Here is a 15176-nt window from a genome sequence, read left to right as displayed (position 1 = left end):
ATGGCATGGGTGGCATGTGGTGGGGGAGAGAATGGGAGAAGAGAGGAGGGATGTAAAATAAACTAATAAATTTAACTGATAACAATTTAAAAAAAGAAAGGAAAAAAGCTATAAAATAAAGAATAAAATTATTTTTCATGTATCATTTAATCCAGAAATTGTAAGCTAATGACCATTGGCTTAAAGATGAGGTAAATTTCCTGTTGTACCTTTGAATGTTTATAAAGCTTATTATTGACATGTAAAGTAACATAATTGTTGCATTTCTGGGTTGCCTTAAAAATGTAAGGTATATGGCAAGGGCTGAATCCACGCAGAAAATTTCAGCTAGCTTGCATAGATATTCTAATCCAGCTTCACTGGCTATATTTGCCCCCCATTGCCCCCCCCTCTCTGTGTGTGTGTGTAGAATAGAGGAAAATCTCGGGTATTTGTCCTCAAGAGTGATCCACACTGTTTTATGTGACAGTGAGTTCCAAGGTTGCGTTTTATGTTGGGATTATAAATGCATGTCACCATGCCTGGCTTTTTTAGATGGCTTCTGGGCATTGAACTTGGGTCCTTTTGCTTGTACAACAAGCATTTCCCCATCCAAGCTATCTCCCTAACCCCTGGCCACATTCTTTAACATCTCTATCATCTCTGTTTCTTAGCCTTTCTCACCTCTCTATCTGGTCACTGGAGGCACTTGGACTTCAATCAAAGTGTATTTAATCCACATTTCAAATGCTAAAATTACTAAAAGGTATTTTCTATAAAATGTAGCTATGAATACTGATTACCATGAGCTATATAGCTTTTGGATAAGGTACAATTTTAAGCAATCATCTGGATATTCTGTCGAGACACTAGGAGAGGTATGTGTCCATCTATGTCTTAGTACCACTAAGGCAAATGACTGCAGGTGGGTGTCCTGAACAAAAAGAAACTGACTAGTTCTAGTTCTGGAGGCTGGGAGTCCAAGATGGAGGAGACTGTAAAGGGAAGCTTTTTTTGTCCCGCCCACTCCTGCAGCTGCTTTTAAAATACTCTCTTAGAGGCTTAATATTAATACAAACCCTTTGGCCTATTGCTCAGGCTTATTACTAACTAGCTCTCACAACTTAAATGAACCCATTTCTCTTAATCTATGTCTTGCCACGTGTCTCGTGGCTTTACCTGTGTTCTAATACATCTTGCTCCTCTGGCGGCTGGCTGGCTGGTGTCTGCCCCTGACTCTGGCCTTCTTCTCTGTTTATCTCTGGATTTCCCGCCTTGCTAGAGGCCAAAGCAGATTCTTTAATAACCAATGGTAAGAAGACCTATTCACAGCATACACAGGGGTTATCCCACAGCTGGTGACAGCACAGCTGGTGTCAGGGGCAAGCTCTTCCTGGTGTGCATTGAAGCCTTTGAGAGCACAAGCTCCGCCGTCACCAATCCAGTTCATCAGGACACCACTCTCATGACATAATTATCTACCACGCTTCATTCCCTCTCACCCTGCCACTGGGGCCCAGAATTTAAACATATATTTACAATGTTTGTATCCAGTCTTTGAGAATTTCATATACTATATTTTGAGCATATTTACTCCACCACTTCTAACCATCCTCCCCATCCTCTCACCCCTTCCCATACAACTTGAAATGACTTTTTCTTTTTTTCATCAAGTCCTGTTTGTGGGTTTTTTTTTTTTTTTTTTTTTTTTGTTAGTCTTGGGATCAGGGCTACCTTGGTATGTAGGCAGTCTATCAGACGTCACATCATTAAACGAAGCAGACTCTCTTCCCAGACTCTCTTCCCAGTAGCTGTCAATGCCAATAGTTGGTCAGCTAGTGTGTCCATCTTTTCTATCCTTGGCTAGGATTTAGCTGGATTTTTTTTGGAGGCAATATCTTGCTCTGTAGCCCAGGCTGGGCAGGAACCACTGTGTAGCTTTGTCTGACCTGTAACTCATAAACCCTTGATATTTGCCTTCTGAATTCTGGGGCTGTAGGCATACACTACAACGTGTAGCCAATACATGAATTTTAAGGGAACATCTATAAATATATTTTCTCCAAAACTTGTCCTGGAAAATACTACAATTATAAAGAATAAATGAGATTTATAAATGTATTCATCTAGCTCTATTTTTAAGAAAATTATAGTTGGCTCTTTGTAGCATGAGAAAGTATTTAATTATATTAATATTTAATAGCATATTTAGATGAATAATAAATAGAAAAATAAGCATTCACAATGAATAGAGAACCATCATCAATTCCTTCTTGTTTGGATTGAGTCACATACTGTTTAAGGATTCTGGTGTATTGTAGTTTACCTCTGTATCTTATAAACTTGCAATTATGTGTTTGCCAATGCATAGCTACTTTTTTAGTCAGGAAAATATGAATTATATATCTATTGAAGCCTCACTTGACAAAGATGATGATCTTACTAGGAAGTTAGTGTGGTTTGATTCCTTTGCAAGGTTCTGTTATTATAACACTATTTCATGATGTATTTTATGATAAGATGGTCAAGAGCACGTGCTTGGAAACTCCTCAGTTCCACAGTCAAAGGGTTTTCACAAGAAATCTACAGACAAAACAAAGAAAAATCCACAACCTTAAACTTTCAAATGAGAACAAGTTATTTCTTCATTTTTCTTCATTAAAATTTGTTTGTGCAGGACAAACTTCAGTCTAATAGGTTGGAGTAAAAAAACTATTCTGAAAAATTTTACTTTTATTCTTAAAACCATGATTTCCTTCTTTTCATTTAGCCATTATTATATAGATACTATGACATATTTTTGACCTAACAATGGGGTTAAGTCTTGATACACCAAGTACAAGTTAAAAACATTGAAAGTCAGAAATGCATCTGGAGCACCTCATGCAACTATTATAGCTCAGCCTGGCTTACCTCACTGTGTTTTGGAAACTTATTTTAGTTTTCCCTTGGACAAATCATCTAACACAAAGCCTGGTTTACAACCAAGTTTTGACCGTCTCATGCAGCAGCACAGATGGGCATTTTGTAGACATGATAGATGCCAAAGCACAGTATCCCAAATATGCTGGCAACCTGCATTTTTTGCCAGCTGTTTACCCTTGTGATCAAATGAACAACTGGACACTGTGGCTCCCCGCCACTGCCCAGCATCACGAGAGACTACTATACGGTACACATATTTCTATCCTGAGAAAAGAACAAAATGCAGAGTGTGTTTTCTCCTGATTTGTGGTCACATCATTGTAAAGTCAAGCAGTTGTGAAGTCAAATTCTCCTAAGTTGGGAGCCATCGGTATTTATTAAGAAAAAGATGTGCAGTATACAGGCTTTTATCTAAAAAAAAAAAAAAAAAAAAAAGGTTTATGTTGTCTTATTTACACATGTGTGTGTTTATGTGCACCATGTGCATGTAGGTGCCTCCAGAATGTACAGAGCAGCAGATTAGATGCACTGGAACCGGAGTTAAAATGGTTGTGAACTACCTGGTATAGGAGTCCAGGTCCTCTGCAGGAGCAGCAAACGTGCTCAACTGCTGAGCCAGCTCTCCAGCACAACTGGCTCTCGTTGTATTACACTGCAGTACAGAGGCTAATCTCACAACTTGTAAAGTCCAGCTCCCCTTCTTCTACTTCACTGGCCCTGCCATCAGCTGCCTACTCTGCCAAGTCGATTTTGTCAGGACCTTTTCAAAGTATACTCTTGCCATTTCCACTTCTTAGGATGCTATAATTAATATTCTTCTTATAATTATTGTAGTTAATTAATTTAATAATTAATACAAATTAAATGTATATGTAGAAAATATTTTTCTTAAATTCTATTGGATGCTCTCTTGGAGTATAGGGCATATATTATGGTTATTTTGCTCCACTAGAACTTAGAATTTTGCAACCAAAAGTCTGGAAGAGTGGTTATTTCCAGATCTAAATTAAACTCATAGGATTATATAATTTCATAATGTATGAACTTGGAAAATTATTTAAATTCTCTGTCTCTTAATTTCCTTATTAAACAATGAAAGTAGACTATTTCCTCAAGACAAGTTAACCCCATGGCAGCCATGGTTCTATGACTGACCAGGGCAGCATGTTTTCTTGATTCTACATTTTTGTTCACTTGTTCTAAAACTCTGCCACCATTAGAAATAAGTGAGAATTCAGTTGACTACCCATTTCATGTCTAGAAACTCTGCAATCCACTATTACTGTTGTAGTGACTAGCTGAACTTTCCCGTGGTAACCACCGCATTTCCCTTTGACAATTAAATGCTTCCCTTGGCCTCTGACTCTGAAGCCAAGGGACTGAAGGGACTCTCCAGGATAGTTAGGTTTCAGATTAGGTAACAGCAGATGTCACTCTATTTTCTGATCTGTAGAGAAGGCCAAGGACAGAATTCTTCAAAGTATCTGGGATTCCCCTGGAAAGCTAATATCTCACAGTCTTATTGATTTAGTATTTAAACAAGTCAGTCATTTGGACACTACTGGGTAGATAAATAAATAGGTCTTAAATGCATCTACACCAACATTTCCACTCCCTTAGCTTTTAGATCCTTTCCTTTGAAATACACAAGAGTAGTTTCCATAGAGTCCCATGTTGAACATAAACTTTTCTGGGCCTGTTTAAACCAAAATGTTTAGTAATATATTTAACAGTAAGGAGTCGAGGTAGTGGTGATGGATTGTAATCAAGATGAAGGCAAAGCATAGTTAAGACCCTTAGTTGGAGACAGAACAGCAACTTTTGACAAATCTCAACTGAAATTAGGGGCTCAGGGCAGAGGTTTTCTAGGAACTTACCACCTACTGCACTCTAACTTTCAATGTACCATTTCTTCTCAGTTGCCATATTCACCAGCAGTTACCATGTGAACATGGGCATCCAATTTATGCTGGCATTCAATAATTTGCAGGTGAGAATCTCAGATTAGTTTTAACTAATCACTGCTCTATAGCTGTAAGAAATAAATGATCCTCTCAGGGCAGACATAAACTTTTAGGTAATATATGTGCTACATAAGCTGGGAATTTGTATTCTTGAACTCATCATTATCTTTCTCAATTTTAGAGTATAATTAGGAGTGACAAGCCAATATATTTATATTAATTATTTTGTCAAGACTGTTTTAGTGTATAAAATACATGGTCACCTAGAACTTTACCTCTTATAAGTATTTGATTAAGAATAGCTACTGATAAATTTTCACATATATCTATATCCACATGACACTATGACCTGTCAGTAGTCTATTACCAGAAATGAGGTCATTAGTAACATAAAATTTAATTAGAATCAAGAACCGACTTCATAAGACTCAGAACCAATTTAGAAATCACATCTTCAAGATGCTCTTTTTTTAAGAACTACCCTCAGTGCCAAACTGTGTTAGTCAGGTTTCTCAGGTCAAACAGAAATATGCGTGTGTGTGTGTGTGTGTGTGTGTGTGTGTGTGTGTGTGTTTCTCTAATCAATATGTGTATGTATGTTATATATACAATTTTACATTCCAATATATACATATATAGATATGTGTGTATATATATCCAACTTATGTACAATATGCACATCCTGTTGAGGCGTGTGTATATATGCATTGTATATAAAATTGTATATACTAATATGCATATGCTGTGGATATCACTCTATGTAAATAAAACACTGATGGCCAATGACCAGGCAGGAGGTAGGTGGGACAAGGAGAGAGGAGAATTCTGGGAAGCGGAAGGCTGAGGGGGACACTGCAGCCACCACCAGGAGAAGAGCATGTAGAGACGCCGGTAAGCCACCAGCCACGTGGCAAGCTATAGATTTATAAAAATGGGTTAATATAAGATAAAAGAACAGTTAGCAAGAAGCCTGCCACGGCCATACAGTTTATAAGTGATATAAGCGTCTGAGTGATTATTTTATAAGTGGATTGTGGGACTGCGGGGCTTGGGGAACCTGGAGAGAAGCCCTCCAGCAACAAATGGCGCCCAACGGCTCGAGTTTCCACCTTAAACCTGAGAATATTTAATAACCAATTCTAAACAGAGCCAAAACCAGGTTCCTGCTTCTTGTCTCATACGGGCAGCTAGATGCGGCAAAACGCAAGTTTGGACACTGGCGGGTTCCTGGCGGGTGCGTTTGACCGGCAGTATGGCGGAAATGAGGCATCTGCTAGCGGCAAATTAAGCTGTGTGGTAGATTTACTCTTTACTAGTATTAAAAAAAAAAAAAAGAGGTTTCTGGGCTACACGCTGCTTTGATAAAAGCTTAGACCCACTATTTCTGAGACTTGATGACTCCCAGAGCTGGCGGAAAACGTACCACTGCCATGTTGGGAAGCTGAAGTGGGCGGAGCCAGCAGCCACAGCGCCGTTTCAGGCTTACAATGGTACAGTTTAAAGCAATAGGCTCAAGGCTCAAGGTAATATAAAACATAAGCCACATAAAGATGGCTACCACACAGAGAATCTGGATTATGTTCTCTTTGATATTCATAACTAAAGAAAAACATTTGATTACAAAAGCTGTTGAGTTATGCCAAAATGTATATTTTAAAGGTACCTTGACTTCAAAATTTGGATATAAGGATATGTTACTTTGGAAAAGAGGTTCTGCTTTTGTTTCCACAGAAAGCCAGAGGCTGTGGACTTGTTCCAGATTAAGATACATCAGGTTTGACCAGCCAAGACCACCTGAAAGGTCTCCGATGACACCATGGCCCAGATGATCCAACATCTAGAATTGTTTCAAGGCAACTGGCTCAGACAATACAGCCTCATGGACTACTCCATGATCTTAAAATGTCCCCATAAGATACAGCGCCCCCCTCCAGCAGGAAGTAGTTAAGACAAGCTACGCCCAAATTCCCAAATATACCAAGCTGGCTTTAGAGGTGGAATTGGCTCACTCCCCCTCTAAACCCAGACATATTGCTTTAAAAAAAAAAAATGGTTAAGAGATTCTTGTGTCCCAAATCAGAAGAGCCCTCTGGTGTGGGACAGAGAAAAACCAATATTTTTATTTAAAACAGGTTGATTATAAATGTGATCTCTTTCTAAAAAAGAAAAGGGGATATGATATATAGGAGGATATGGAGATGATAAGATAAAAGGGTAGATTAATGAACCTACTTTTAAAGAATAACTTGTTTAAAATGTTTTACATTGGTATAGATTTTAGTTTATGTTTAAAATGTTTTATATTGGTATAAATTTTGGTTCATTGATACAAACTTGAAGTTAATTTTGTTATACTCTCTCTATATATGTATATATTTCTATTCTTGTTTGAGGTGTTGTGTTTATATAACTCATTTAAAATTGTAATGGATAATTAAAAATAGATTAATAATTAGTCATCTATGATAATCATATCTGTAGCCATGTTAGTTAAGTCTTCTAGGTATACATAGATATATTTCAGATAGATAGGTAATCTTCAAACACTTCATAGACCTGGAGAATATGGCATTTAAATAACTTAGAATTCTGTTGATGTGAGACACAATTGCTCCTGGCTGCACCAATTGATCCCGAGAGAATGTTGGGCTTCTAAGACATTTCCATTTGGAAGTTTGTCTTTTTGGCACAAAATGGCCTACTGGGCAAAGGACTGCCCTTGCCTTGACGGCTGACAGTACAAATGCAATGCTGTCCTTTCTGGACAAGCGGGACACAAGGAAAGCGACCACTGTACTCTGCCAAGACAGGGTAAGATGGTCTCTCAGAATTCCTGCTTCTGAAAATGGTCTGTCAGATACTCTAGGCCTGTAGCCAATTTGAATGCACCAACAATGCTGAGAAACATCAGGTGACTGTCCAGGCTGCCAGCTGTCTTGGTCTACTCTTGCAAGATTCCCGAAGTTGCTTGCATCCGTCTACCATTTCTCAGGTACCATTATGTTCCTTCTCAGGTCTTTGATGTGGTTGAAGGCTAGATAGTCGTAATATCCTCAGTTATGATAAAAGATAAGTTAGCTATAAAACCTTAAACTCACAAATATAAGATAGATAGGACATCTTCTTTAATATTGTAACTATAATTCTTGCTCGGTAATTGTTTTGTTATATGTAATTTTACCATGTTAAAGTTAAAACCTTCCTTTTTAAAAAAAGAAGAAAGGGGAAGTGCTGTGGATATCACTCTATGTAAATAAAACACTGATGGCCAATGACCAGGCAGGATGTAGGTGGGACAAGGAGAGAGGAGAATTCTGGGAAGCGGAAGGCTGAGGGGGACACTGCAGCCACCACCAGGAGAAGAGCATGTAGAGACGCCGGTAAGCCACCAGCCATGTGGCAAGCTATAGATTTATAAAAATGGGTTAATATAAGATAAAAGAACAGTTAGCAAGAAGCCTGCCACGGCCATACAGTTTATAAGTGATATAAGCGTCTGAGTGATTATTTTATAAGTGGATTGTGGGACTGCGGGGCTTGGGGAACCTGGAGAGAAGCCCTCCAGCAACATGCATATCCTATTGATGTGTGTATATATGCATAAGTATACATATACATTTTTCTAATCATGGCAACTGGCAAATCAAAAATTCATAGGGCAATTGCAAATTCTGGCAAAATTAACACTGAAGTCTTCTGTCTCCTGGCAGTCTGGACCACATTGCACTCTCCTCATCTGTGGACGTCAATCTTTTCTCTTATGGTCTTCAATTGGTTAGATGATGCCCATCCACAACATGAATAGTAATCTGCCTTTAAAATGTCTACTTAATTAAATGTTAATTGTACCTAAAATATTCCTTGGCAGAAACATAAACTGATAAATGACAAAATAGTTGGGCATCACAGCCTAGTCAATTTGACACATAGATTTAATTGTCAAAGCCCCATTGTGAACATAACATGAGCTTGATGTCATCTATGTGAAGGTTCAGTTTGGCCCAGAGTAAGAATTGTTCGAATAAGTGCTCCTCATTAGGTTTTAATTTATTTGTGTGTATTTTCTTATGTAGCATTTCCTCACATTGTAAAATATGTCACCATCCCTACATTACACATAAGAACAAAAACTAGAGTAGGGAAGTTATAGCAATTAATAAGAACACTTTCTTCACTCTGGTACTCAAAGCAGCATCCCTCATTCCTTCTTGCGGGACTTCAATTCATTGATGCTTACCTCCCAAGATGGGCAGTCACCAGACTTACCCAGTTATTTGACATGTCCTTAGCCTCTCTAATTGGTTTTACAGGTATGTAATCCAGTTAGGGATAGAGACATGAAGAGAATAGTATTATTTCTGCTGGGCCTGGAAAATAGGTGGCAGACTGGAGGGTGCAGGAAGACGTATTTGTATCTAAAAGTGTGATTTTGCCTTAGAATAGACTCCATAGAGGAAAATACGTTCCATTAGCACACAAGAAGGAGCCAAGTCTTTCATGGGTGCACAGTTCTAGTATTCCCAATTGATCAATCCATTAAGCCAGTAACTTAAAAGTAATAGATAGTGGTAAGCCAGGCCTGGTGGCGCACACCTTTAGTCCCAGCACTTAGGAGGCAGAGGCAGGTGGATCTATGAGTTCAAGCCCAGCCTGGTCTACAGCAAGAGTTTTAGGACAGCCAGGGCCTTGTTTAAAAAGAGCAAAGAAACAAAAAAGCAGTCAGTGGTGATTATGTCTGAAATAATATTAATATTAAAATCTCCTCGCCCTTCCTCCAGGGCCTTAGCTTTCTGGTATCTCATGTCAAAGCAGGGCATTAGAAGTGGGAACAATAGTTTATGTAAAGAGCATTGTCTATACTGAATTTATTTTGTAAAAATAATATGGACTAAAGTCCAGTCTGTTTTTCATTATTGCCATGGGCTGTTACTTCTAAACATTGTCACTGATAAAATATGCCTTTCTAAAAAAAGCCTCATTTGTTGGCCTTAGTCCTTAGTGATTGTTCTAGTTACTGTTGCACTTTAATAGCAACACACACACACACACACACACACACACACACACACACACACACACACACACAGAGCTCCTGACAAAGACACAGATATACGTGTTCATTGAATACAAACCAAAAAGGCCACCTATCCATTCTTTTCAACTAAGTTAGAATCACTGTGCCAAATCTATTTCATTTGTTTTTCTGGCCACTGTGCTTTCCTCTTTTATTTTAAGTCTCTTTCTTAACTTCATTTGATTGGACTATGGATGTTGAAAATAAGAATGACACTCAACACAGACTAAAAATTCCAACTCATCATTAATACGTAAGGATATCCAAATTAAGTTTGATGTTATTTGGAAATATATGATACTTACTAAAGGATTTGCTATTACAAAACAGCTACTTCAGTGCATTTGCTGAAAATAATTTTATTACATAGAAAAAAATCATGCCCTCAAAACTGATATGACTGGGATGTGAAATATCTTAGGGTTAGCTCTCCTGTATGCACCACCCATTCGGCACTTATCACGTCGTTTATATATTGTAATACATGTTAAGGTCCCTGAATAGAAAAAAAAAATGCCTCTTTATCTTTACTTATTTTGCTGTACAAGGGGACACCTCTAAGTACCTGTTTGGTGAGAGTACTGAAAGGGAGTGTTTTGTGAGACACTAATACTTACAAAATATCAGCCAGGCGGTGGTGGCGCACGCCTTTAATCCCAGCATTCGGGAGGCAAAGCCAGGCGGATCTCTTTGAGTTCAAGGCCAGCCTGGTCTACAGAGCAAGTTCCAGGACGGGCTCCAAAGCTACACAGAGAAACTCTGTCTCAAACAACAACAACAACAACAAAAACAACAACAAAATTACAAAATATCAATTATATCCCAGTTACTTCACAAACCAAAGACCTAACCAATCCTGATCATCCAGGGTGCTTAGATGGCTGAGATAGACAGTTGGGTTGGAGCAATCAGCCTGTGTTATGGAACTGTCTTTGGATGTGCTTCATTGCCCGTTCTAAAGGGCAGCTTTGATGGACAGGCTTGTTCAACATAACGAGAACCCAAGACAGTAATATCCAATCCTTTTCTTTAGAGAACTGATGGATTCTTAAGAAACAGAGGATGAATTAGGCTTTATGAAGCTTGGAGACACCGAGGCTTGATGAATCGGAGGCGCGGCATGGATTTCACTGTGATTTCAAACCAGTCCCTGGCTGATGTGTGGAGAAGCAAGGGTCAGAAACCTGCTGGAGGTGTTGGGCAGACAGCATGTGGGCCAGAAACACTGCAGAGTAGAAGAGAAAAACAGGTAAACATGAGGGAGATTCCTGGTTCCCATGACATGACACCTGCTCATGTGTATGCCACCAGAGGACTGTGCAATGCTCTGGATTTTTTTTTTTTTTTAAAGAATAGTCTTTTTACTCAATAGACTGAAACTGGGCTTCTGGTTTTTCCATCACACCCTTGCCTTCTCCCGAAATGATCTATGTGGGTTTTAGTTATGTTTTACCGAAGAGCCTAAGTTCTAGAAGCATTAGTGCATGCTTTAGCTTCTCTGCTATGACGGTAGGGTTCTGTGCTTAGAAGACAAAAGCAATGTTCAGAATAAATCGTAAAATACCTGCTGTTCTCTTCTTGTGGTTGCAACGACTTCTTTGTACTGATTAGACCATGTATAAGTTTCTTAAGTAAAGATGCTCTCTGAAAAAAAAAAGATCTCTCTGAAATCCTGGCAAATTCTATAACCGCATTTTCATACTAAAAATTATAAATGTATGCATGCACATGCACACATATACAAACAATGTTTTCTATCTGATGTCACAGGTTTTCCAGGTCCAAGGAATCTTATAAGGAACCTGGGTACCTCAGGTTAGTAATATTATTAGAAACAGTTATTACCTTCTATCAATGTATTAATAACAACATACTAGTAATTCACTGAGAGCTTTCTATTTAGTTGAATTATATGAGGATTCAATTTGTAGGTTAAAAGAACTCCAAACAAAAAGATGTTTTAAATTATTTTCTATGGTAATCCTGACTTTTAACATATATGATTTATTTGATAATGTCACGATAGAATTCCATGCATGCACTGGATTTAAATTGCTTGCATTTTCCTTGTTAGGAAACGACCTCACCATATGTCTAGCCCAAAGAGTTGCTATATCAACCTTTCATGTGGGAAAAAGAATCTCCACTTATAGAGGAGAGGTTTTAAATTTAATACTAAATAATTAAAAACCATCCTCACACAGACATCTCAAATTAAGATTGTTTACATGCTCTTTAATTAGATGCAATTAAGAAGCACTCTCAAAGCATTTATGCCCAGAGGGAGCCTTTGCTGAGTTGATGGAATGACTCTTAACATACAGGAAGCTGCCTTTGCTATTTGTGGAAGGGTTTTCCTTTGGAAGATGTGATAGGGACTCTGTGGGTTTTGTCACAGGAGGAAACAGATGTTGGAAGTTTTCTTCAGAGAAGAAAATAAGCACAAAGTTCTGATTGACAGTCCTGGACAGTAAGGTAGCTCTGTCATGGTCCTTCTAAACTCCCTGCTTATCACAACAGCCACAAGGATTCCTAAGACAAATAATGCTGCCCCCTTGGTTCAAAGCCCATCAAAGGCACCTTCCCCACTAGGAGCAAATCCTGATGCAGGTTCAGCTTGCTTTTGCAGGATCCCTCCTACCTCTCACCCACTCCTGTCTGTTGCCCATACTTACCTCCTGCTCTAAGAGTTTCCTTCTGGCTCTCTTGGGTCTGCCCTCTCTACCTGGACTATGCCTTTAATACTCATAATTAAGGGTTTGATTATCTGCCCCCCATTTTAGTGGCTCCTGTAGATGTAACCAACCATCTTATTAAATAAGAAACACAGAAACAATGTAAAAGAGAAAGCCAAGAGGTCAGAGCTCAGAGCTAAAATCTCACCCTTCCTCCTCCTGTCCCAGCTTCCCGAAAGAGAGCTATATCCTGTCTGTTCGGTTTTTTTTTTTATAATATTTTGTTCTGCCTTCTCATTGGTTGTAAACCCAAACACGTGACTGCATCATCACTGTCTGAATGTACAGCCCCCTAGGTCTTAAAGGCATATGTCTCCAATGCTGGCTGTATCCCTGAACACACAGAGATCTATGGGATTAAAGGCATGTGCCACCACCACCACACTCTGTCTATGGCTCTAATAGCTCTGAACCCCGGGCAACTTTATTTATTAACATACAATCAAAATCACATTTCAGTACAATTAGAATACCACCACAGGCTCCCTTTCTTTGTTGTTAACGTTTGAAACTCCCAGCATCTTTTCACTACCTCACTTGTTTACCTTTTACATTTGGGCAGTAGTATTGATTATTATCTGATGTTTGTGTATTTGTTTACTCTGTTGATTATGTCATTGTTCGTTAGGATGTAAATTCAAATATAACATGGGTTGTTCCTGGGTTTCCTTGCCTGCTCTATTCCTAAGACCTGAAAAAAGGATCTAAGATTGCTGCTCAGCAGAGACTTGTTGAGGGTGTGGTTATTGAGTGAACAAATGGGGCTCAGCAGGATTTATATTGATTAAATTATTAACTTTTTCCCCTTGCTAAATTTTAGCTTTTAATGCCTTTTTATAAAAAAAATACATTGAGACCTGGTTTTGTCTGTTGCTTTAGTGCAAGGAAAACACTTTTAGCATGTGCACTGGCAAATCTAACAGCTGGTTCAGTTGTCCAAATTCTTTAAAGTGAGAACTTCATAAACTTCAGAAACAATCATTGTAAAGCCACAAATAAGGTCATGTAATATGGCCCATTGCCTATCACAGTGTGGATAAACTTCACGGAGAGACCAGTCCTTCCGAAGTGTGAGTTAGAAATCATGGGGTCAAAACAAAAACAAAACTCACAGAGTTTAGAAACAATCTTGGCAAAGAAATTAGGCCTTTGAAAGCATTTTTTTTTTAAATTTCTATATTTAACCATAATCTTTAAAGCTCAAACACGGTGCAGATGAGCTAACTACAAAGTTAAGTTTAAAATTCATTATATGTTCAGCAAGATTGTCAAGAGGCTTGTTTAAGGAATGGCAGGATGTGATGTGACTTCTGGTCATGGGTGCTTTAATCAAGAAGGAAGGTTTTGCTTTATGGTTAAGAATAGTCTGGAGCTGGAGCAGTGTAAGAGGCAAAAGATGAACAGGCTTTTAGAAAAAGACCCTGAAAATTACTTTTGGCTGATTCTCTTATCCACAGTATGCAGTGAATGGTGGAGCAAGTCCAAAGCAAACAGAATGCTCACTTTGAAGCACAGCATATTGTGTATAACAAGAGTTCAGAATATTAAGCATGTATGCCTGGGTTGTATTCATAAGGGCTCTTCTACTTTTAACTTCCTATTCTTGCAAAAACAAATTTATAACTTAAGCTCTGGTAAGAATATCAGAGACAAAATTCTATGCTCTTAGGAACATGAACCCAGCCATGACTCATATCACCTGGTCATCATTCTTCCATCCAATAAGAGTGTCAGGTTGGGCCATCCTGTTCCCTTTTAAATGAAATGTGTTCACTCAAAGTCACTGAATGTCATTTAGTGTGATCAACCGAGCTTCTTTAAAGGCTTGAAGTTTGTTCTATACCACTTACATAATCCTAGAATCTTAGACTAAATCAGATGACCTTGTGGAATTTATTATAAAACTCAGTGAGAAGAGAGATTTGCTTAGTTTGATTTGGGCTATTGTGATTTATTTAATTTCTCTGTTCAATTCTGCACCCTGGGGATTTGTAATGCTGCATCACAGTCATAATCTGCGGGTGATTAGTCATATAAATGAGTTTATAGATCCTACAAGGACAAGTTTTATATTTGTTTTCTATGAGCAAATATTATCAAAATGACTGTCATATAATAGAATCCAGATCAGTGGCCATACTGGTGAAACATTAAAGTCTTTTTTTTTTCCATTTTGTAAAATGCAAATGATCAGATCATATAAATAAAGTGAATATATTGATTTGTTAAAATTTCACCATTCATAATGAACAATAAATATATGATGTCCCAACTTTTCAACGAATGTGACAGAAATAACTCATGCATAGGTGTGTAATATTTAAACTACTTGGAAAGTAGTGGTATGTTTTATCTTAATGTTTGGATTTTATCTTTAGATGTCCTCTCAAACTTATATGATGACTTCTGATATTGTGGGTAATTGTTGCCCATTTTTTAAGTAAATAAATCTTTATTTGTATTTTGACTCTTTATAATGCTGCATATTTAAGTAGCACC

This window comes from Peromyscus leucopus, chromosome 13, assembly GCF_004664715.2.
Source record: "Peromyscus leucopus breed LL Stock chromosome 13, UCI_PerLeu_2.1, whole genome shotgun sequence".
NCBI lineage: Eukaryota > Metazoa > Chordata > Mammalia > Rodentia > Cricetidae > Peromyscus > Peromyscus leucopus.
The sequence above is the reverse complement of the archived record's forward strand: the minus strand, read 5'-3'. Positions refer to the sequence as shown.